The sequence below is a fragment of the Oryctolagus cuniculus genome, chromosome 4, assembly GCF_964237555.1.
Source record: "Oryctolagus cuniculus chromosome 4, mOryCun1.1, whole genome shotgun sequence".
In the NCBI taxonomy this organism is placed as follows: domain Eukaryota; kingdom Metazoa; phylum Chordata; class Mammalia; order Lagomorpha; family Leporidae; genus Oryctolagus; species Oryctolagus cuniculus.
This window is the reverse complement of record NC_091435.1, coordinates 65,454,966-65,475,130: the sequence shown is the minus strand read 5'-3', so window position 1 is coordinate 65,475,130 and position 20,165 is coordinate 65,454,966. Positions and strand designations below refer to the sequence as shown.

General features: G+C 39.3%; 2 long non-coding RNA genes and 1 pseudogene across 3 annotated transcripts in view; all 3 read right to left on the bottom strand.

Moving 5' to 3' along the window:
- Positions 1–20,165, bottom strand: part of LOC103350556 (uncharacterized) — a 318,919-nt gene that overhangs the window by 223,551 nt on the left and 75,203 nt on the right. The gene's annotated exons all lie outside the window — the stretch shown is intronic.
- The window catches only part of LOC138849486 (uncharacterized), a 78,583-nt gene continuing 62,634 nt past the window's right edge, over positions 4,217–20,165 (bottom strand). The window contains exon 3 of the long non-coding RNA XR_011388354.1: positions 4,217–7,792. This is a non-coding gene — a long non-coding RNA (uncharacterized lncRNA). The remainder of the gene's footprint in view (positions 7,793–20,165) is intronic.
- On the bottom strand, positions 17,027–20,141 carry LOC127482947 (ribulose-phosphate 3-epimerase-like; annotated as a pseudogene).

Below are 20,165 nucleotides of genomic sequence, written 5' to 3'. Positions count from 1 at the left end.
GTAATAAGAACAAGGAAGACACCATGACGCCCCCCAATGAAATAGACACCCCAATTCAAGATTATGAAGATGATGAGATAGAAGAAATGCAAGAAGCAGATCTCAAAAAATTGGTAAGAACATTAAGAAGTTCTCAAAAACAAATTCTTGAACTATAGAAATCATTAATGGACAAGATTGAAAATATTTCTCATGAAAATGAAATATTAAGGAGGAATCAAAATGAAATGAAACAACTAGTAGAACAGGAAACTGTGATAGTGACGAGAAATCATAATGAAATGAAGAAATCAATAGATCAAATGAACAACACATTAGAGAGCCTTACAAACAGAATGAGAGAAGCAGAAGAGAGAATATCAGACTTAGAAGACACAGAACAGGAAAGGATACAGTCAGACCAAAGAAAAGAAGAGGAAATTAGAAATCTAAAACATATTGTCAGGAATCTGCAGGATACTGATAAAAAAAAAAAATTGGGGTTCTAGGAGTTCCTGAAGGCATGGAGAGGGAGAAAGGATTAGAAGGCCTTTTTAGTGAGATACTTGCACAGAACTTCCCAGGTTTGGAGAAGGACAGAGAAATCCTAGTACAGGAAGCTCACAGAACCCCTAATAAACACGACCAAAAGAGATCCTCACCACGACACGTTGTAATCAAACTCACCACAGTGAAACAGAAAGAAAAGATCCTAAAATGTGCAAGAGAGAAACGTCAGATTACTCTCAGAGGATCTCCAATTAGACTCACAGCTGACTTCTCATCAGAAACCCTAAAAGCTAGGAGGGAATGGCGAGATATAGCCAGGTACTAAGAGAGAAAAACTGCCAGCCCAGAATATTATATCCTGTTAAGCTCTCATTTGTGAACGAAGGTGAAATAAAGACCTTTCATAGCAAACAGAAGCTGAAAGAATTTGTCGCCACTCATCCAGCCCTGCAAATATGCTTAAAGATGTGCTGCACACAGAAACACAGAAACACAGTCATCAACATGAAAAAAGGTAAAGGAAGGAAACCTCACAGCAAAAGATCACAGGGAATTCAAAGCATATATTAGAAAATATCTTTGGCAAATGGCAGGGCAAAGTTACCACTTATCATTAGTAACATTGAACGTTAATGGCCTAAACTGTCCAGTTAAAAGACACAGATTGGCTGATTGGCTTAAGGAACAAAACCCATCTACTTGCTGCTTAAAAGAAACACATCTTTCCAACAAAGATCCATACAGACTGAAAGTGAAAGGTTGGAAAAAGATATACCATGCCAACAGAAATGAAAAAAGAGCAGGCGTAGCCATCTTAATATCGGACAACATAAGCTTTACGAAAAAAACTGTTAAGAAATACAAAGAGGGGCACTATATATGGATTAACAGATCAATTCGACAGGAAGATATAACAATTATCAATGTATATGCACCTAATTACATGGCACCGGTCTATTTATAAGATTTGTTAAGGAACTTAAAGGGAGACTTAGACACCAATACAATACTACTGGGGACTTCAATACTCCACTCTCAGAAATAGACAGATCAATAGGACAGAAGATCAACAAGGAGACAGTAGATTTAAACAACACTATAGCCTAAATGGATCTAACAGATATCTACAGAACTTTTTATCGTACATATAAAGCATTTACATTCTTCTCAGCAGTACATGGAACCTTCTCTAGGATTGACCACATACTAGGCCATAAAGCAAGTCTCAGCAAATTCAAAAGAATTAGAATCATACCATGCAGCTTCTCAGACCATAAAGGAATGAAGTTGGAAATTAGCAACTCAGGAATCCCTAGAGCATACGCAAACACATGGAGATTGAACAACATGCTCCTGAATGAACAATGGGTCATAGAAGAAATCAAAAGAGAAATCAAAAATTTTCTGGAAGTAAATGAGGAGAACAGCACAACATACCAAAACTTATGGGACGCAGCAAAAGCAGTGTTAAGAGGAAAGTTTTTATCAATAGGTGCCTACATCAAGAAATTGGAAAGGCTCCAAATAGATGAGCTTTCAATTCACCTCAAGGATCTAGAAAACCTACAGCAAACCAGACCCAAATCTAGTAGGAGAAGAGAAATAATTAAAATCAGAGAAGAAATCAACAGGATTGAATCCAAAGAAAATTACAAAAAAATCAGACAAACGAGGAGCTGGTTTTTTGAAAAAATCAACAAAATTGACACCCCATTGGCCCAACTAACTAAAAAAAGAAGAGAAAAGACCCAAATCCATAAAATCAGAGATGAAAAAGGAAACGTAACTACAGACACCACAGAGATAAAAAGAATCATCAGAAATTACTACCAGGACTTATCTGCCAGCAAACAGGGAAACCTATCAGAAATGGATAGATTCCTGGACACATGCAACCTACCGAAATTGAACCAGGAAGACATCGAAAACCTAAACAGACCCATAACTGAGACAGAAATTGAAAGAGTCATAAAGGCCCTCCCAACAAAGAAAAGCCCAGGACCAGATGGATTCACTGCTGAATTCTACCAGACGTGTAAAGAAGAACTGACTCCAATTCTTCTCAGACTATTCAGAACAATCAAAGAAGAGGGAATCCTCCCAAATTCTTTCTATGAAGCCAGCATCACCTTAATTCCTAAGCCAGAGAAAGATGCAGCATTGAAAGAGAATTACAGACCAACATCCCTGATGAACATAGATGCAAAATCCTCAATAAAATTCTGGCCAATAGAATGTAACAACACATCAGAAAGATCATCTACTCAGACCAAGTGGGATTTATCCCTGGTATGCAGGGATGGTTTAATGTGCGCAAAATAATCAATGTGATACACCACATTAACAGACTGCAGAAGAAAAACCATATGATTATCTCAATAGATGCAGAGAAAGCATTTGATAAAATACAACACCCTTTTATGATGAAAACGCTAAGCAAACTGGTTGTGGAAGGAGCATTCCTCAATACAATCAAAGCAATCTATGAAACACACACAGCCAACATCCTATTGAATGGGGAAAAGTTGGAAGCATTTCCAATGAGATCTGGTACCTGACAGGGATGCCCACTCTCACCACTGCTATTCAATATAGTTCTGGAAGTTTTAGCCAGAGCTATAAGGCAAGAAAAAGAAATTAAAGGGATACAAATGGGGAAGGAAGAAGTCACATTATCCCTGTTTGCAGATGATATGATTCTTTACTTAGGGGATCCAAAGAACTCTACTAAGAGACTCTTGGAACTCATAGAAGATTTTGCAAAGCAGCAGGATATAAAATCAATGCACAAAATCAACAGCCTTTGTATACACAGACAATGACATGGCTGAGGAAGAACTTCTAAGATCAATCCCATTCACAATAGCTAAAAAAACAATCAAATACCTTGGAATAAACTTAACCAAGGATGTTAAAGATCTCTACGATGAAAATTACAAAACCATTGAGAAAGAAATAGAAGAGGAAACCAAACAAATGGAAAATTCTTCCATGCTCATGGATTGGAAGAATCAATATCATCAAAATGTCCATTCTCCCAAAAGCAATTTACAGATTCAATGCAATACCAATCAAGATACCTAAGACATTCTCCTCAGACCTGGAAAAAATGATGATGAAATTCCTATGGAGACACAGGAGTCCTTGAATAGCTAAAGCAATCTTGTACAACAAAAACAAAGCCCGAGGCAACACAATACCAGATTTCAGGACATACTACAGGGCAGTTGTTATCAAAGCAGCATGGTACTGGTAAGAAACAGATGGATAGACCAATGGAACAGAATAGAAACAGTCAGGAAAGTGAAGAGGCAACCAACAGAATGGGAAAATATATTTGCAAACTATGCAACTGATAAAGGGTTAATAACCAGAATCTACAAAGAAATCAAGAAAACTCCACAACATCAAAACAAACAACCCACTGAAGAGATGGGCCAAGGACCTCAATAGACATTTCTCAAAAGAGGAAATCCAAATGGCCAACAGACACATGAAAAAATGTTCAAGATCACTAGCAATCAGGGAAATGCAAATCAAAACCATGATGAGGTTTCACCTCACCCTGGTTAGAATGGCTCACATTCAGAAATCTACCAACAACAGATGCTGGCGAGGATGTGGGGAAAAAGGGAAACTTATACACTGTTGGTGGAAATGCAAATTGGTTAAGCCACTATGGACGTCAGTCTGGAGATTCCTCAGAAACCTGAAGATAACCCTACCATTCAACCCAGCCATCCCACTCCTTGGAATTTACCCAAAGGAATTTAAATTGGCAAACAAAAAAGCTGTCTGCACCTTAATGTTTATTGCAGCTCAATTCACAATAGCTAAGACCTGGAACCAACCCAAATGCCCATCAACAGTAGACTGGATAAAGAAATTATGGGACATGTACTCTATAGAATACTACACAGCAGTCAAAGCAACGAAATCCGGTCATTGGCAAAAAGATGGAGGAATTTGGAAAACATCATGCTGAGTGAATTAAGCCAGTCGAAAGGGACAAACATCATGTTCTCCCTGATTGGCGACAACTAACTGAGCACCAAAGGGGAAACCTGTTGAAGTGAAATGGACACTATGAGAAACAGTGACTTGATCAGCTCTTGTCCTGACTTTGATGTACAATGTAATACTTTACCCATTTTAGTATTTTCTCTTTGTTTTGTTCTAGTACTATTGGTTGAACTCTGTGATTAACACACAATTATTCTTAGGTGTTTAAATTTTAACTGAAAAGTGATCCCTGTTAAATATAAAGCGGGAATAAGAGAGGGAGATGTTCAATTTGGGACATGCTCAATCGGACTTGCCCCAAATGGTGGAGTTAAAATCATGCCAGGGGATCCCAATACAATCCCATCAAGGTGGCATGTACCAATGCCATCTCACTAGTCCCAGTGATCAATTTCAGTTCACAATTGATCACACTGATAGGTCTAGAGTCAAAGGGATCACACAAACAAGTCTAGCCTCTGCTAATACTAGCTGATAGAATCAAAAAGGGAGAGAACAATCCATCATGGGAAGTGGGATACACAGTAAACTCAGAGAATGGCAGATGTCCTAAATAGCACTCTGGCTTCAGAATCAGCCCTTAAGGCATTCAGATCTGGCTGAAGAGCCCATGAGAGTATTTTAGGCATGGAAAGCCAAGACACTCTGGGGAAAAAAAAAAAAAAAAAAAAAAAAAAGAAGACCTAAATGGAAGATCTCTGCGAGTGAGATCCCAGTGGAAAGAACAGATCATCAAAGAAGGAGGTACCTTTCTCTGAAGGGAGGAGAGAACTTCCACTTTGACTATGACCCTGTCGGAATAAGATCGAAGTCAGCGAACCCAAAAGGCTTCCATAGCCTTGGCAACTCATGACTAGAGCCTAGGGAGATTACTGACGCCATAAACAAGAGTGTCAAATTGGCTTTTTTTTTTTGTAATTTTTTTAATTTATTTTTTGACAGGCAGAGTGAATAGTGAGAGAGCTAGACAGAGAGAAAGGTCTTCCTTTGCCGTTGGTTCACCCTCCAATGGCCACCACGGCCAGCGCGCTGCGGCCGGCACACCACGCTGATCTGATGGCAGGAGCCAGGTACTTATCCTGGTCTCCCATGGGGTGCAGGGCCCAAGCACTTGGGCCATCCTCCACTGCACTCCCGGGCCACAGCAGAGAACTGGCCTGGAAGAGGTGCAACTGGGACAGAATCCGGCGCCCCAACTGGGACTAGAATCCGGTGTGCCGGTGCCGCAAGGTGGAGGATTAGCCTAGGAAGCCTCGGCACCGGCCATGTGTCAAATTGTTAAGTCAACAACAGGAGTCACTGTGTACTTACTTCTCATGTGGGATCTGTCCTTAGTGTGTTGTCCAATGTGAAGTAATGCTATAACTAGTACTGAAACAGTATTTTACACTTTCTGTTTCTGTGTGGGTGCAAACTGATGAAATCTTTACTTAATATATACTGAATCGATCTTCTGTATATAAAGAGAATTGAAAATGAATCTTGATGTGAATGGAATGGGAGAGGGAGCGGGAGATGGGAGGGGTGTGTGTGGGAGGGAAATTATGGGGTGGAAAGGCATTGTAATCTATTAACTGTACTTTGAAAATTTATATTTACTAATTAAAAAATTAAAAAAATAACAAATATCCAAAAAAAGAATTCTTATTTTGCAGGCACAAAAAAAAAGTCAGTTCAGGAAGGAATTGATGAACTTGGCTATACAAGTTGGATCAAGGACCTAGAGATTCCAATGAAAGCAATGAATAGAAGTACAATGAGAATTTGTGGCAGAAACATGTGATTTTGTCCCCCAAACTCTTTCCTCTTTCTTCCTTTTAGGAATATGACCTCCCAAATTTTGGCTTCATACAAAATTGCTCACTAGAGACTATAATTTCTAGCGTCACTTTTAGTTAGGTAGTGATATGTTATACCTAGGCAGGTAATGAGGTACAAAATTAGTATGGAAGTCTTGCACCCCTGCAGTGTAATGTTTATCTCTTTAACAGGTTGATATGCCTACTTTCCCAGGATGCAGTGTGGCTTATCCAAGACCAAGGAGCAGGAGACGGTGTGAGGGCCGTATGGAATTTAGATTCCACACATTGCAAGAATCCCAAAAGGCCTCTTGCATGTTAAGACCCCCACCTGATTTCCTCATCCAATTAAGGTATGACTCCCTATGTCATAAAAGAGGCTAAGAACAGAGGAGAGGTCTCTTCATCCCTACACATGGAGATACTACTGTCTTATTTTCTTTCATGGGCAACCCTCTGGCCCATTCAAGATGGGTATTGCTCTGTGCAGGGTGGCCCAAACTCGGGCATGAATGTCTATTTATTCTCTCACTTATAAACAAATTGTGTTCTCATTTGTGCAATATATATGGATGCCTCCATTTTGAATTCTTATCCCTGTAAAGGCAAGAGCATGGAATAAAAATATAATCAGGCCCATATCAGTATGCTCTTGGGATTGACTCTTAGCCAATAGGAAATGGGTGAAAGGGAGGGGCACAGCTTATGAGTCACATCGTTTAACAAGAAAATTGCTAACCCCTCACTCACTTTCTTCTTTATAAGGGCTGGAAAATACATACAGATGTGGTGAGCAGCTTTAAATATGTGGGCAAAACAAGCCCTTGGAGAGTGGCAGAACAACAAAACTGAAAGAACTTCAGTATCTGATGACCTTGTAGAACACAGTCATAGGCCACCCTATACAACCCATACCTGCACTATTCCTTGAAGGAGGAGGCTTGGATTTGGAATCAGTTTATTTCAACAGTTTTCTCTATAATTAAAGGGGTGGAGTAATTGGTGACTGGAAGAACAGGAGTTATAATCAGAGACAAGGATATTAGAATTTGTCACTTCAGATATGATGCAATTCTGGAGGACAAATGGTTCAAGGGTGGATCATCAGACTTGGTTATGGAAAGTGAGAGTAAATAGAGTAAACCACAGAAACAAAAATGTGAATTTAGCAAATCAAGTGGTAATCTGTGTGTTTATTTAAATCACCTGGATGAGAACAAGAATAGCAAAAAAAATGATAAGCCACATTATGAAGTTCTCAATGACAGGAAAACTTTGAAGCTAAAAAGTAGTGGAGACATGATACAAAGAATATTGCTGTACTTGATTGGCATCAGTCTTGAATTCCTGGGGATATTTTTCCTGAGAATCAAAAAATGATGTGATAGACGCAGTGATGTAAGCTACAGGTGGTTCTTGCCCAGATGCTACCATTAAGTAACTTGGAAAATTATTTAACATCTCTGCAAAAGGTCTCTCACCTGTAAAAGGACAAAATTTGATTAAGTTACAACTACTTACCTTGTAACACTAAAATTCCGTATTTTAATTAGGAATTGAATCAAGATCTTCTCATTCTAATTGTAGGCCAGTCTTCTATTTGCTTTAAAAGCAAAGTTTGGCTGCACCTTTGATGGAACATAAACCCAAGGCTAGTGCCTCTTGGAAGAATGATGAATTGGTGCATAAACAAGTCACCTCCCTTCTCCTTCCAACAGAGATGCTTAACTTCAAATTTGTTCCTTCCGTATCTGGGAGCCTTGGTTCACAGCTGTGTGAACTGATTCCCCATTACTATGATTTGCAGAAAATGAGATGAGGCCTATGGAAGAAGTGAGGCTGGGGCTAGTCAAGCAGTGACTTGAGCGACCTCTCCCTGACCTGTACTGTTTTATTAGGCAGCTGCTGGTGGAGAGCAATTGCTTAAACAATAGCATTTCCCTTTCCTTCAGCTATTTAGGTATTTCCTCTTTGGCTTGATTTTCTCTTTTGATTTCAATAATTTTCCCTTTTGAATAAATTATTTTAAATTCTATTATGTTTATGTTGTGTGTCCATTACAGATAAATATATCCACACATGTACCACCTAGCATTACCAATTTCCTATGCTTTTAAGTAACCCAATCACAATTTGATACATTAGTGTTATGAGAAAGATGGTATCCTAACACGCTTATAAAGGATCCCAAGCCTTCAACTTTTGGTAATGATACTTTCATCTCTAACCCCTGAGTCTCTTGCACATCCTTCTTGGGCCTGGCTCAGCTAACCTGAACGTAAGGCTCTTGCTCCACACCCAATCTACCCTCTGTGCATTTTCCTTACTTTTCCAACAAGGTAAACATCAGCAGAGAATAGAATTAGAGTCAACAACTAAGATAAAGATGTACAGTCTATTGTGATAAATTTTTCTCTAATCACCATGGCATAAGACCACTTCAGATCCAGTTTCTGTTTCACTTCTGATTCTCGATAAAGAGATCACGCAGTGGTCACTGTGTTGTGAGTCATTGTGACTGCGCTGAGTTTAGATTCCTCTCACACCAGTGACCTATGTGTTCATGAGTTCACATGGCCACAGGATGGTCTATGGGGTAAATTTCAGTGCCTTTATATGGGAAACATGTTTGAAAATTAATTGAGAAGAGGTGCTCTTTAGTTATTTTTCTAGTTTTTAGTTAGTGCATTTTTCCTTCAAGTACTTAGATACCTGCCACCCTTGTAATAGATTTGAACTGTGTTCCTTCCTCTTGCCTTAACCTCTTTATCTCTCTCTCTCTGTCCCTCTCTCTCTCTCTCTCTCTGTCTCTGTCAATTCTCTCTCCCTCCCTCCCAACTTCCCTTCCGTCATTTCTCCCTCTTCTTATGTCTCCCTTCCTTTCTGTTTCCCTCTCGCTTTCAAATAAGTAAATTAAAATGTTTTCAAAAGTAAATTTTATAAATGTGAATATCTCATGCCATTTATGTTTAATAAATGCAACATTTAGCATTATTCTTCTGTAAATTATTATACTGTATAAATGTTTTAACTTCATGTTTTCCATTTGTTTATGCTATTTTATAGCAATTTGCTGGTACAATGCATCACCTTCCTCCATAACTGCTAAAGTAATTATATAAAAAAATTTCTTTCTGCTATACTTAACATGGACATAAATGAAGATGACTCTATCCTGTTGTTACTGGGTTGGTTCTTGCATAAACAGGAACATAGGAACCTATGTGGCATGTCCAAAGTTAATATATGACTTATTCTTTTGATAACTTGATTTGGCACAAAGAAAACTAGATTTCCTGCCTCTCCTTCCTTTTCTTCAATATAAATAAGCCTCCAAGACAGCTTCTCTTCCATTGACACTCCATTAACTGCCAATGTTGCTAGAGGTACACAGTTATAAATATGTAAAGTGTGATATACACAAAGCTATTTTGCATAGTGTGCCTGTGACTCCAGCTGTCTGCTATTTTTGTTCAAGTAAAACATGTTTTGATGTGCTTATTTTGTTGTTTTGTTTGAATTCTGTGATACTGAATGATTAAAAACTGTTTTAAAGTCATCAGATGTTAAAATGTGGCTGCAATCTATCCAATTAGATGCTAATAAGGCAGTAACTCAAAAATTTGTGTTTTATTAAACCCTTCACATACAGGATTTAAACTATATCTAAATTACACAATATGCTTATGAACTCCCAAAAGTGAAGTATGTATAGTTGGGTTATACAAGGCTGGAGAAATAAACGGAAATTCAGAGATGCTTCTGTTCAACCCTTTTATTTCATACATGGGAAAGTTAATGCAGAGGTACGTCAAAGTATTTGCTCATGACCATACAGCCAGTTTAAAGTGGTAACAACAAAGAACAACAATTCTAGTGACTCTTGTTACAGTGTTCTCCTCCTGTACAAAAATTAGAAGTAGTAATTTGTCATACTAGAGAAGAAAAAGTGCTCTCATCTGGGTATGCGTTATTCTCCATGTTCTGAAATCTGATACTATACCTAGATAGTTCATCCTAGTTTGCTAGGACCATGGATGAATAAGTCTATAAAGGTAGAATCTTACTGTATCAAAGATATTTAAAATGGAAGTAATGCTAAAGATGACCATTTGTAATGCTAAGATGAGAAATAACAAATTATGTAAATCATAAATTTCAGGTCAGCATTTTCATTAAAGCCAAGCTACACAAAAGGTTAGATATGTATCACTTAATTGATTAGCCATGAGAAATTATCACGGATATCAAAAATGTATTCCTGTTTAATCAAAGATTTTCCTTCCAGGCTCAAAAGATGAAAACTAAAAAGTTTTTATGGTGCTGGCTGTTATATCAGTGAAATTTTTTCACAGGAAATGGAGAAGACTGGTTAAATAGGATGTAAATGTCCTGTTTAAAGGAAACAACTATCTTTTTTAATTCATACCTTAAAAAGAAGAAAAGTCTGACAGTTGTGACAATGTGCATGAACCTGGAGGACATTACACTAAGTGAAATGAGCCAGACAAAAAGGTTCAAGCTGCATATTCTCACTTACATGTAAATATGAAAAATCAAACTCACAAAGGCAGGGAGTAGAATGGAGGTGGATAGGGACTAAGAGATGGGGGAATGGTGAGATTTTGCTCAAAGGTGCGAATGTTCAGTTATGCTGGATGAATAAGTTCTGGAAATCTAATGTACAGGATGATTACTAAAGTTAACAGTGTTATATACTTGACATTTGCTAAGAGAATTGGTCTTCAGTATGCACACTACAGAATAACACTAGAGATGATGAATTTTTCTTTTTTTAACTTTTATTTAATATATATAAATTTCCAAAGTACAGCTTTTGGATTACAGTGGCTTTTTCCCCCATAATTTCCCTCCCACCCACAACCCTCCCATCTCCCACTCCCTCTCTTATTCAATTCACATCAAGATTCATTTTCAAATATCTTTATATACAGAAGATCAATTTAGTATATATTAAGTAAAGGTTTCAACAGTTTGCACCCACACAGAAACACAAAGTGTAAAGTACTGTTTGAATACTGGTTATAGCATTAATTCACAATGTACAACATATTAAGGACAGAGATTCCACATGGGGAGTAAGTGCACAGTGACTCCTGTTGTTGACTTAACAAATTGACACTCTTGTTTATGGCATCAGTAATCACCCTAGGCTCTTGTCATGAGCTGCCAAGGCTATGGAATCCTTTTGAGTTCACCAACTCTGATCTTATTTAGACAAGGTCATAGTCAAAGTGGAAGTTCTCTCCTCCCTTCAGAGAAAGGTACCTCCATATTTGATGGCCCGTTCTTTCCACTGGGATCTCATTCACAGAGATCTTTCATTTAGTTTTTTTGTTGTTGTTGTTTTTGTTTTTTTTTTTTTGTTTTTTTTTTTTGTTGTTTTTTTTTTGTTTGTTTGTTTTTTGCCAGCGTGTCTTGGCTTCCCATGCCAAAAATATTCTCAATGGCTTTTCAGCCAGATACAAATGCTTTAAGGGATGATTCTGAGGCCAGAGTGCTGTTTAGAACCTCTGCCATTCTATGAGTCTGCTGTGTATCCCACTTCCCATGTTGGTTCACTCCCCAGATGGCTGCAACTGCTGGAGCTGTGCTGATCCAAGCCAGGAGCCAGGAGCTTCTTCTGGGTCTCCCATGCGGGTGTAGGGCCCAAGGACTTGAACCATCTTCTACTACTTTCCCAGGCTATAGCAGAGAGCTGGATTGGAAGTGGAGCAGCTGGGACTCGAACTGGTGACCATACAGAATGTCAGCACTGCAGGAGGCGGCTTTACCCACTACGCCACAGTGCCAGCCCCCAGATAATGTTTCTAATAAGGATAAGAAATACCATAATTTCATTTACCCAGTTCCCAACATCTATTTCCAAACTATTTTGTTTCTTTGCTTTTGTTTGTTTATTTGTTTTTTTCTCAGTTCCTGGCCTCACCATATTTCACCACTCCCCCACAACCCTCTGATCCCAGCAACCTTGATCAGGCTACCTCCTAGCTTCTGAGCCACTAGGAGCTCTCTCTCTCTCTGTGGGATATTTAACAATGTGAGGAGTCAGATGGGTCAATAGGCAGTCTGGAAATGAGGGTGGAAAATGTTCCTCCCAAAAGTTTTCCTTAGCAAGGTCAGAAGTGCCTGCCTGCCTACTCTTTGGGAGCTTCTAGTCCTATCATGAGAATAGCAAAGGAGTGGTCACTCCACCCTCTGAACTCCCAGTTTACTGTAAAACAAATTAGATATCCTGTCCTTGTGATGGCTCTTTTGTTGTATGAAGAGCAAGCCAGACAGCGTAAAGGATTGCAAATCAGGTCTTTTGGTGAGTTTTGTCCCTGCCTTGTAACTGAATGTCAATCTGATTGTCAAGTTTTTTTTTTTTTTTCTTATTTTTGAAATTGTGCTTAAAACCGCAGTGCCACAGGCCTCTACAGTTTTTTCCTCTCTTGGAAGCTCTCCTCAATGCCATTCCAACTGGAGGCCTTGACTCTAGTAAATCTTGCTTTTAAATCTCTACTTGTCCCACTGAAAAATTCTTCTGCCATGTGAGACAAAGAAGCAAGGTAAGAATATTCTCTCCTCTGTCATTTCACCTGTAACAAGAGTTTGAGTGTCACATAAAATTTAAAAATGCCTTATGAAATGTGTTGTTCCATAGAAAGTTTAAAATATCCCTCCGTGCATAATCCTCACCAGGGTGACAGACCTCATCAGAAATACCAGTAGTTCTGAAATGATTACCATCTCAGGCAGCTCCATACACCAGCTTCCATATGGGTATCATGAAAAGCTACTGTCTTTATCCTATGGTGGAAGGAATCCCAGGTACTTTTCCTAGATTCAGAAGCTGAGAACTAGAAATGACTGTGATTGGCCAATATATACTCCTATTCCACAAATTAAGATGACTCTTTTTCTCCTGTATTACACTTGCCTTTGTGCTGCTTTGCCTCAACACTCTCCGTTCTGTCCATGCCTCCAATAGGACAATCTACCTTCTGATTAAAAATTTAAAAGATGGCTCAACCACCGGTGTCAGCTCTACCCCCACTGTAATAGGATTCTCTGCTCCTACTTCCCTGCCCACCCCCAGCAAAATTTTAAGAGGACCTGTTCCTGAACACATAGCCCTCTCTCAATCTCTCTCTGTCTCTTGATCTCTCTCTTGCTCTCTCTCTCTCTCTTGATCTCTCCCTTAAGCTTTTCTTCTCCCTCTTTTCCTTTTTTGCCCCTTCCCTCCAGTCTCTTGTATTTCATCCAATAAACCCTTTCCCTCAAAAAAAAAATTGACAAGAAGAATCTCCTCTCCATGAAGTAGAATGGCACAAGAACAGTCCTGTCTCCAACAGTAAATTTGGGTTTCCTATTCAAATCCTTTTTGTGTTGAAATTATTTATATTTACCTTTTGAGTGTGTAATCTTATCTTCCTCATGTCCAAGTTCTTGAAGGGCATTCTCAATGTGGCCTCTAATTTTGAATTTGTTAAGAATTGCTCATGGCCAATTTTTCAAATGTCATTTGGACATTTGAATTTCCTCTCTTGAGAAATGGCTGGAATAGGTTCAGCATTTTGTTGGGGGAGGGAAGTTAGGTGAAAGAAGAAGCTTTCCATAGGTAATTTCATATGGGCAAAGCATGAACTGTTTCCAGGGAAGAGATCAAATTCCTAACAGGGCTAAAGAAAGGAGTTCTACCCAGTCTAAGTGGACCTGTGTGGAGAGTATAGTTAGAGCCTGTTTTAAAACTCCACTCATCAATTCTACTTTTCCTGAAGTGGAGGAATGATAGAGAATGAAAAATCCCTTGAGATATGAAGAGTGGCAGATACTATTTGGGTAATATGAGAGGTAAATTCTGGCATCAAATACAAGGAAAAGAGGACAGAAACAGAGATGAGACATGGTATTGTTAGGTAGGAAGTCAGTTATGAGCTTATGTGTGTGCGACATAAAGGCCTAAATAGAAGACATCTGTGTCCAGCATATGCTGCATCTCAAAGTCATCCTGATGGTGTTTCAGGGGCAGCCCAGTATTCACATCCTGCCCTGCCCTGACCCCTTCTACCTGATATCTCTCAGGTGCAGCCCAGTATCTGCATTTCAAATACCCTGCTCCAGATCCCAATACTCTAGGGGGTCTGGCCCCCCTTCCTCTTGTCTGATAACATTTGCATCCATAAAGTCCTTTGTTTCAGACCTTCAAGAGAAAACTCAGAAGTTTTTCTATTTACATCCAAAAAGCCCTTTGTTCCAAGGGGAACAGAGGTGGGGAAGCAAGACCCATCTGCTTAAAAATCCCCAGCCTCAACCAGACTGCGTGCTCAGCCCTCTGCCTCTCTGCTGAGCTGCCTGCCTGGTCTGGCCAGGTGTAATCTCTCCACTCAACCATGTAACCTCCACCCCCCCAACTCTCTCAGACTCTGTCTGGAGAGGTGCCCATCCATCCTTACGGATGTCCCTTCCCTAATAAACCTTGCTATTTTACCTCCCACTACTCTGTCTCACGCCTGAATTCTTTCTTGCGCGAAGACAAGAACCCTGCAATTTCTCCAGTAACAGTACAAACTCACGGCCGGCCCAAATTTATTCAAAGGAAATAAACACTCAGAGGTCAATCAACTACCAGCATGCACACAATCTTAACACATGGCAGAGGGCCAAGATCCTGGGGGCTGGGTTTTTTTACATCTTAGGTGGACTAGGGTGTGGGTAAAGGCAGTAGATGGAGGTGAAATCCTTTGTACAGATTCTTCAAATTTGGCTCCCCAGTGTCCAAACCTAGGGAAGAATGGAGGGGATGGGGTGGAAAACTGTAACATGTAAGACTGAAAAGAAAATTCTGAGAGTGAGAAAAGAATGTACTCTAAAAATCGTGATCCTAATAGTTCAAATGACAGGGGGAAAAGGCTGATAGAGATCAAAGTCCATTCTCAGAAATGAAACAAAGCAGTCAGGACAATGAACTAAAGTCTTCCTCACTGAAAAATAAAGAGGATGAGAAGATCAGATCCTCAGTTGAAAAAGAACACCAAAAATCAAAGGGTCAAGAAAATGACCTTTACATGATAAAGATAAAAACTGATCATGAATCAAGCCCTGGGACAGATGAAGACAAAAGTGGATGAGTGATTCCTGTATAATTACTTCATTTTTGTCTCAAACTTGAAGTTTTCATTGTTTTTGGGTTGTTTTATGTTTGGCCTTTTTTTTTTTTAATGTGGACTTCACTGAGTTGATATTTTGAAAATATGCACCTGGACAATTTGTACTGCTAAAGTTTTAATGAACTTGAAATGAAAAAAATAAAAAAAAAAGAGTTGCTCATGGCAAAATGTCTTCAAGATCAGGGAGTGACACATTTTCAAGTACTAAGTGGTAATAGTAGGTTAAAAATTAGCTTCTGCTTGAAATTTTCGAATCAGGTGCTGAACTTTGTGGCATTTACAATATAGTCTGATCTTTTATCTGAGTCTGTGAGTAACCTATCACTTGCACAGAAGGAACGAAGAAGCTCTTAGTACTTAGGATGCACTGTAACCTACTATATTGGACACTGAAGTTAGTACCTCGCTTCTTCTTCATCCTTTTCACACAACCAGTGCATAAAATGAAATTTCGCAAAGAACCAATTTTATTCATCATGGGATCTTGAACTGATGTTGTTATAGGTGGTACACCACTATTAGCCAGTTCTTTTGAGGTGGTAGAAATGGTCCTGGGTTAGCATCATACCTAGATTATGAGAGCTTCTCATAGAAGCCACTTTATGGACAGTTGATTCAGGTTTGTTATCAGTGGCTAAAGAGGAAGTAAGAGTACGACAATAGCCAAGTAGTATCTTAAATGTTGTTTAATAAAGCTCCATTTTGTACCAGTTGTGATTAACACTTCCCATTACTTAAGAATTACAGCCACTCCCTTTTCCCACTTAACTCTTGTACTTTATAAACTAAGAGGCTACATTTGTATGGATGTTTGGCAAAGTGCTTAAAATACAATTTAGGGGGCCGGTGCTGTGGCGCAATGGGTTAAAGCCCTGGCCTGAAGCACCGGCATCACATATGGATGCCAATTCTAGTCCCGGCTGCTCCTCTTCTGATCCAGCTCTCTGCTGTGGCCTGGGAAAGCAGTAGAAGATGGCCCAAGTGCTTGGGTAGGTACCTGCACCCGTGTGGGAGACCTGGAAGAATTTCCTGGCACCTGGCTTCGGATCGGCACAGCTCTGGCTGTTGTGGCCCTCTGGGGCATGAACCAGCAGATGGAACATCTTTCTCTCTGTCTCTACCTCTGTCTGTAACTCTGTCTTTCAAATAAATAAAATAAGTATTTAAAAAAGAAAAAGAAAATAAAGGCCGGCGCCATGGCTCAGTAGGCTAATCCTCTACCTTGCAGCGCTGGCACACCGGGTTCTAGTCCCTGTCGGGGCACCGGATTCTGTCCCGGTTGCCCCTCTTCCAGGCCAGCTCTCTGCTGTGGCCTGGGAAGGCAGTGGAGGATGGCCCAAGTCTTTGGGCCCTGCACCCCATGGGAGACCAGGAGAAGAACTTGGCTCTTGCCTTCGGATCAGCGCGGTGCACCGGCCGCAACGCACCAGCCGTGGCGGCCATTGGAGGGTGAACCAACGGCAAAGGAAGACCTTTCTCTCTGTCTCTCTCTCTCTCACTGTCCGCTCTGCCTGTAAAAAAAATAAATAAATAAATAAAATAAAATAAAATAAAATAAAATAAAATAAAATAAAATAAAATTTAGGGGGCCTGCATCCCATATCACAGTGTTTCCTTTTGACTTTCAATTCCATTCCCAGCTCCAGTGTCCTGCTAATGTACACTTTGAAGGCAGCAGTGTTGATTCAGCAGTTGGGTTTCTGCCAACCATGTGAGAGGCCTGGATTAGGTTCCCAGAACCCAGTTTTAGCAAAGCCCAATTCCAACTGTTAGGAATATTTGAGGAATGTACCAAGAGATAGGAGATCTCTCTTTGTACATCTGTCTTTCCCTATGCCTCCCTGTCTAAAATAAATAAGTATTTTTAAAAGACTCAGTTTAATTATAGTAGTATAGCATGGTGTATTCAGAGACAACAGAAAATATTGGTAAAGACTGTGGGTTCTAGAACAAGCCTGACTTCACAATTTGCTCTGTTACTTACTAGGCTTTTACCTCCATTTGTTCATTTATAAAACAGGAACTAATATACAATTCGTGTCATAGAGTCTTATAACTATTAAATGTATTAGTTATAGATGGAGTACTGCCTGTCATATGTAAAGCATTATATAGATTTTAGTTAGCCAGTATTTGTTCAAACAATATTATTTCCAAATAGAAGTCTTATTTTTCCTTTCCACTCAGAGCTAACACATGCTATAATTTAAATACCCTTAAGAATGGTAGGTTAAACTAGGAACACTAGGGATGAGAGTCATTGAAGATATTGCTCTACTCTGACAAAGAAATAACACCTTGATTAAATCCTATACAAATTTAAGAAATATTTAAGAAATCTTAGGGTCTGATGCTGTGGCACAGTGGGTGCCCCACTTCTGATCCAGCTCCTGCTATGGCCTGGGAAAGCAATAAATATGGTTCAAGTCCTTGGGCCCCTGCACTGACGTGGGAGCTCTTGGCTCCTGACTTTGAATAGGCTCAGCTCTGGCCATTGCAGCCATTTGGGGAGTGAACCACCGAATGGAAGACCTTTCTTTCTGTCTCTACCTTTCTCTGTAACTCTGTGTTTGAAATAAATAAAAATATTCTTAAAAATAAATAAATAAATAAATAAAAATCTTAAAAAAAAGAAATCCTAGCCTTTTATGTGGTTTTTATAGATTTTATGAATCAAGTATAAGGGGAAAAGTGAAAAATAAACATTTCAGATGCAAGAATATGGTATGCCATCCACCCAAGCTTTTATTTCATTGTACTCATATGGGCAAATATATAAACAAATCATAAATGAAATAGGAAGGACATAAAGAAAAATATCTGATAAAAGGTAAACAAAAAGAAATAAAAATAATTTCATGTAGCTAATATGCCTTCCTAAGCATTGACACATTTCTGCTTGTAACTTTAATAGAGCTATATTTTTATAACAGTCAAGTATCCCAGTAAACACAGGGTATCCCAGCATACTAATCTTTAAATTCCATCACTAAAATCATAATTATACATGCAAATTTTTTAGAACATTGCATGTTTTAATCATGGAAACAAATAATTGCACAGCAAAGCAACACTGCCTCAATTTCAAGAGGATCTAAAAATCAATAGTCCTGTTTTCCATATAAAAAGATCCCACAAGCAGAACCTTTGGGAAACTTGTGGTTTCATCAAGCAAGAGAACATTTATGAGCAGCTTCTGAACAAACATTCCCTAATATGTTGATCACAGATGTGGGATCTTCTCTCCTCTTGATGGCGCTACCAAACACAACCATGTCAGCTCCTTCCTCTACACACTTTTGGACAGTTTCAAGAATTACTCCACCATTGACTTCTATATCCAAAGACGGGAGTTGGGTCCTGGAGCAGTGAACCTTTGGCATCATATCTTCCATGAATTTCTGTCTTCCAAACCCAGGTTACACTGTTATAACAAAGGCTACATCTATTTGATTGACCCATGGTGCCAAATACTCAAATGTAGTTTCTGGTTTGATGGCAAGGCCAACCTTTATCCCATTATACTGAATGTGTTTAATCAAATCCCCTGGGTTCTCAGTAGTCTTGAGATAAAAGATATACTGATTGGCTCCTGCAACAGCCATTGGTTTTAGACAGTATTCTGGCCTGGAGAACATCCTGTGTATGTCAAAGAGTCCTGGCCTAATTGCTTTCAGAGACTTTCTACCACAGTATGTCCAAAGGTGATGTTGGGAACAAAATTCCCATCTATTACATCCAGGTGCAAGTAATAAGCCCCAGAGCTAGCAACAGGATGCACTAGACCTCTACGTTGGCCAGGTCACTGTTGAGGATGGCTGGGACCATCTTGCAGTCCAATGCCCTACTGTTGATGCCCAAGTAAATTAGCCATTTTTTGTTTTCACCTGCATTATAATTCTCTAGGACTGAAACTTTAAAACTTTGTTTATTTTAAAAGCAGTAAAAGAGATAAAAGGGCAGATAGTAATAAAAAGAAAAAGAGAAGAAGAAAAGAAAGAAGAGAAAGAAAGCAGAAGTGGGGAGGGGGAGGAGATGGGAGGAGGAAGGGTAAAGGGAGGAAAGAAGGAAAGAAGGAAGGAAGGAAGGAAGGAAGGAAGGAAGGAAGGGAGGGAGGAAGGAAGGAAGGAAAGGAAAGAAGGAAGGAAGGAAGGAAGGAAGGAAGGAAGGAAGGAAGGAAGGAAGGAAGGAAGGAAGGAAGGGAAAAGACACATAGAGAAAGCAAAACTCCTATGCGTTGATTTACCCTCAGATACTCACAATAGCCATGACAGGCTGGGCTGAAATCAGAAACTAGGAACTCCATCCAGCTCTATCCATGGATGGCAGAAACCCAATCATCAGAGCCATCAGTGCTGCCTGCTGGGGTCCATCAGGCTAGCGTCAGGAACTAGAGTCAGCAATCAACCCAAGTACTCCAGTGTCTTATCTAGTGTCTTAATCTCTAGGCCTGCACCAGAGACTTTTGCTTCATTTTTCTCATGATTCTGCACATGGTCTCCTAATTGCATAAAGTTTGTCAAGTGGGTGTCCCAATTTTAGACTTGGAAAATATGTTCATTATAAGTAAATAAAGCACATTTCTTTTTTTAAAAAAATTGTATTTTATTGTTTTATTTTTGGCTGTGTACTTTTTTTAACATTTATTTAATAAACATAAATTTCCAAAGTACAGCTTACG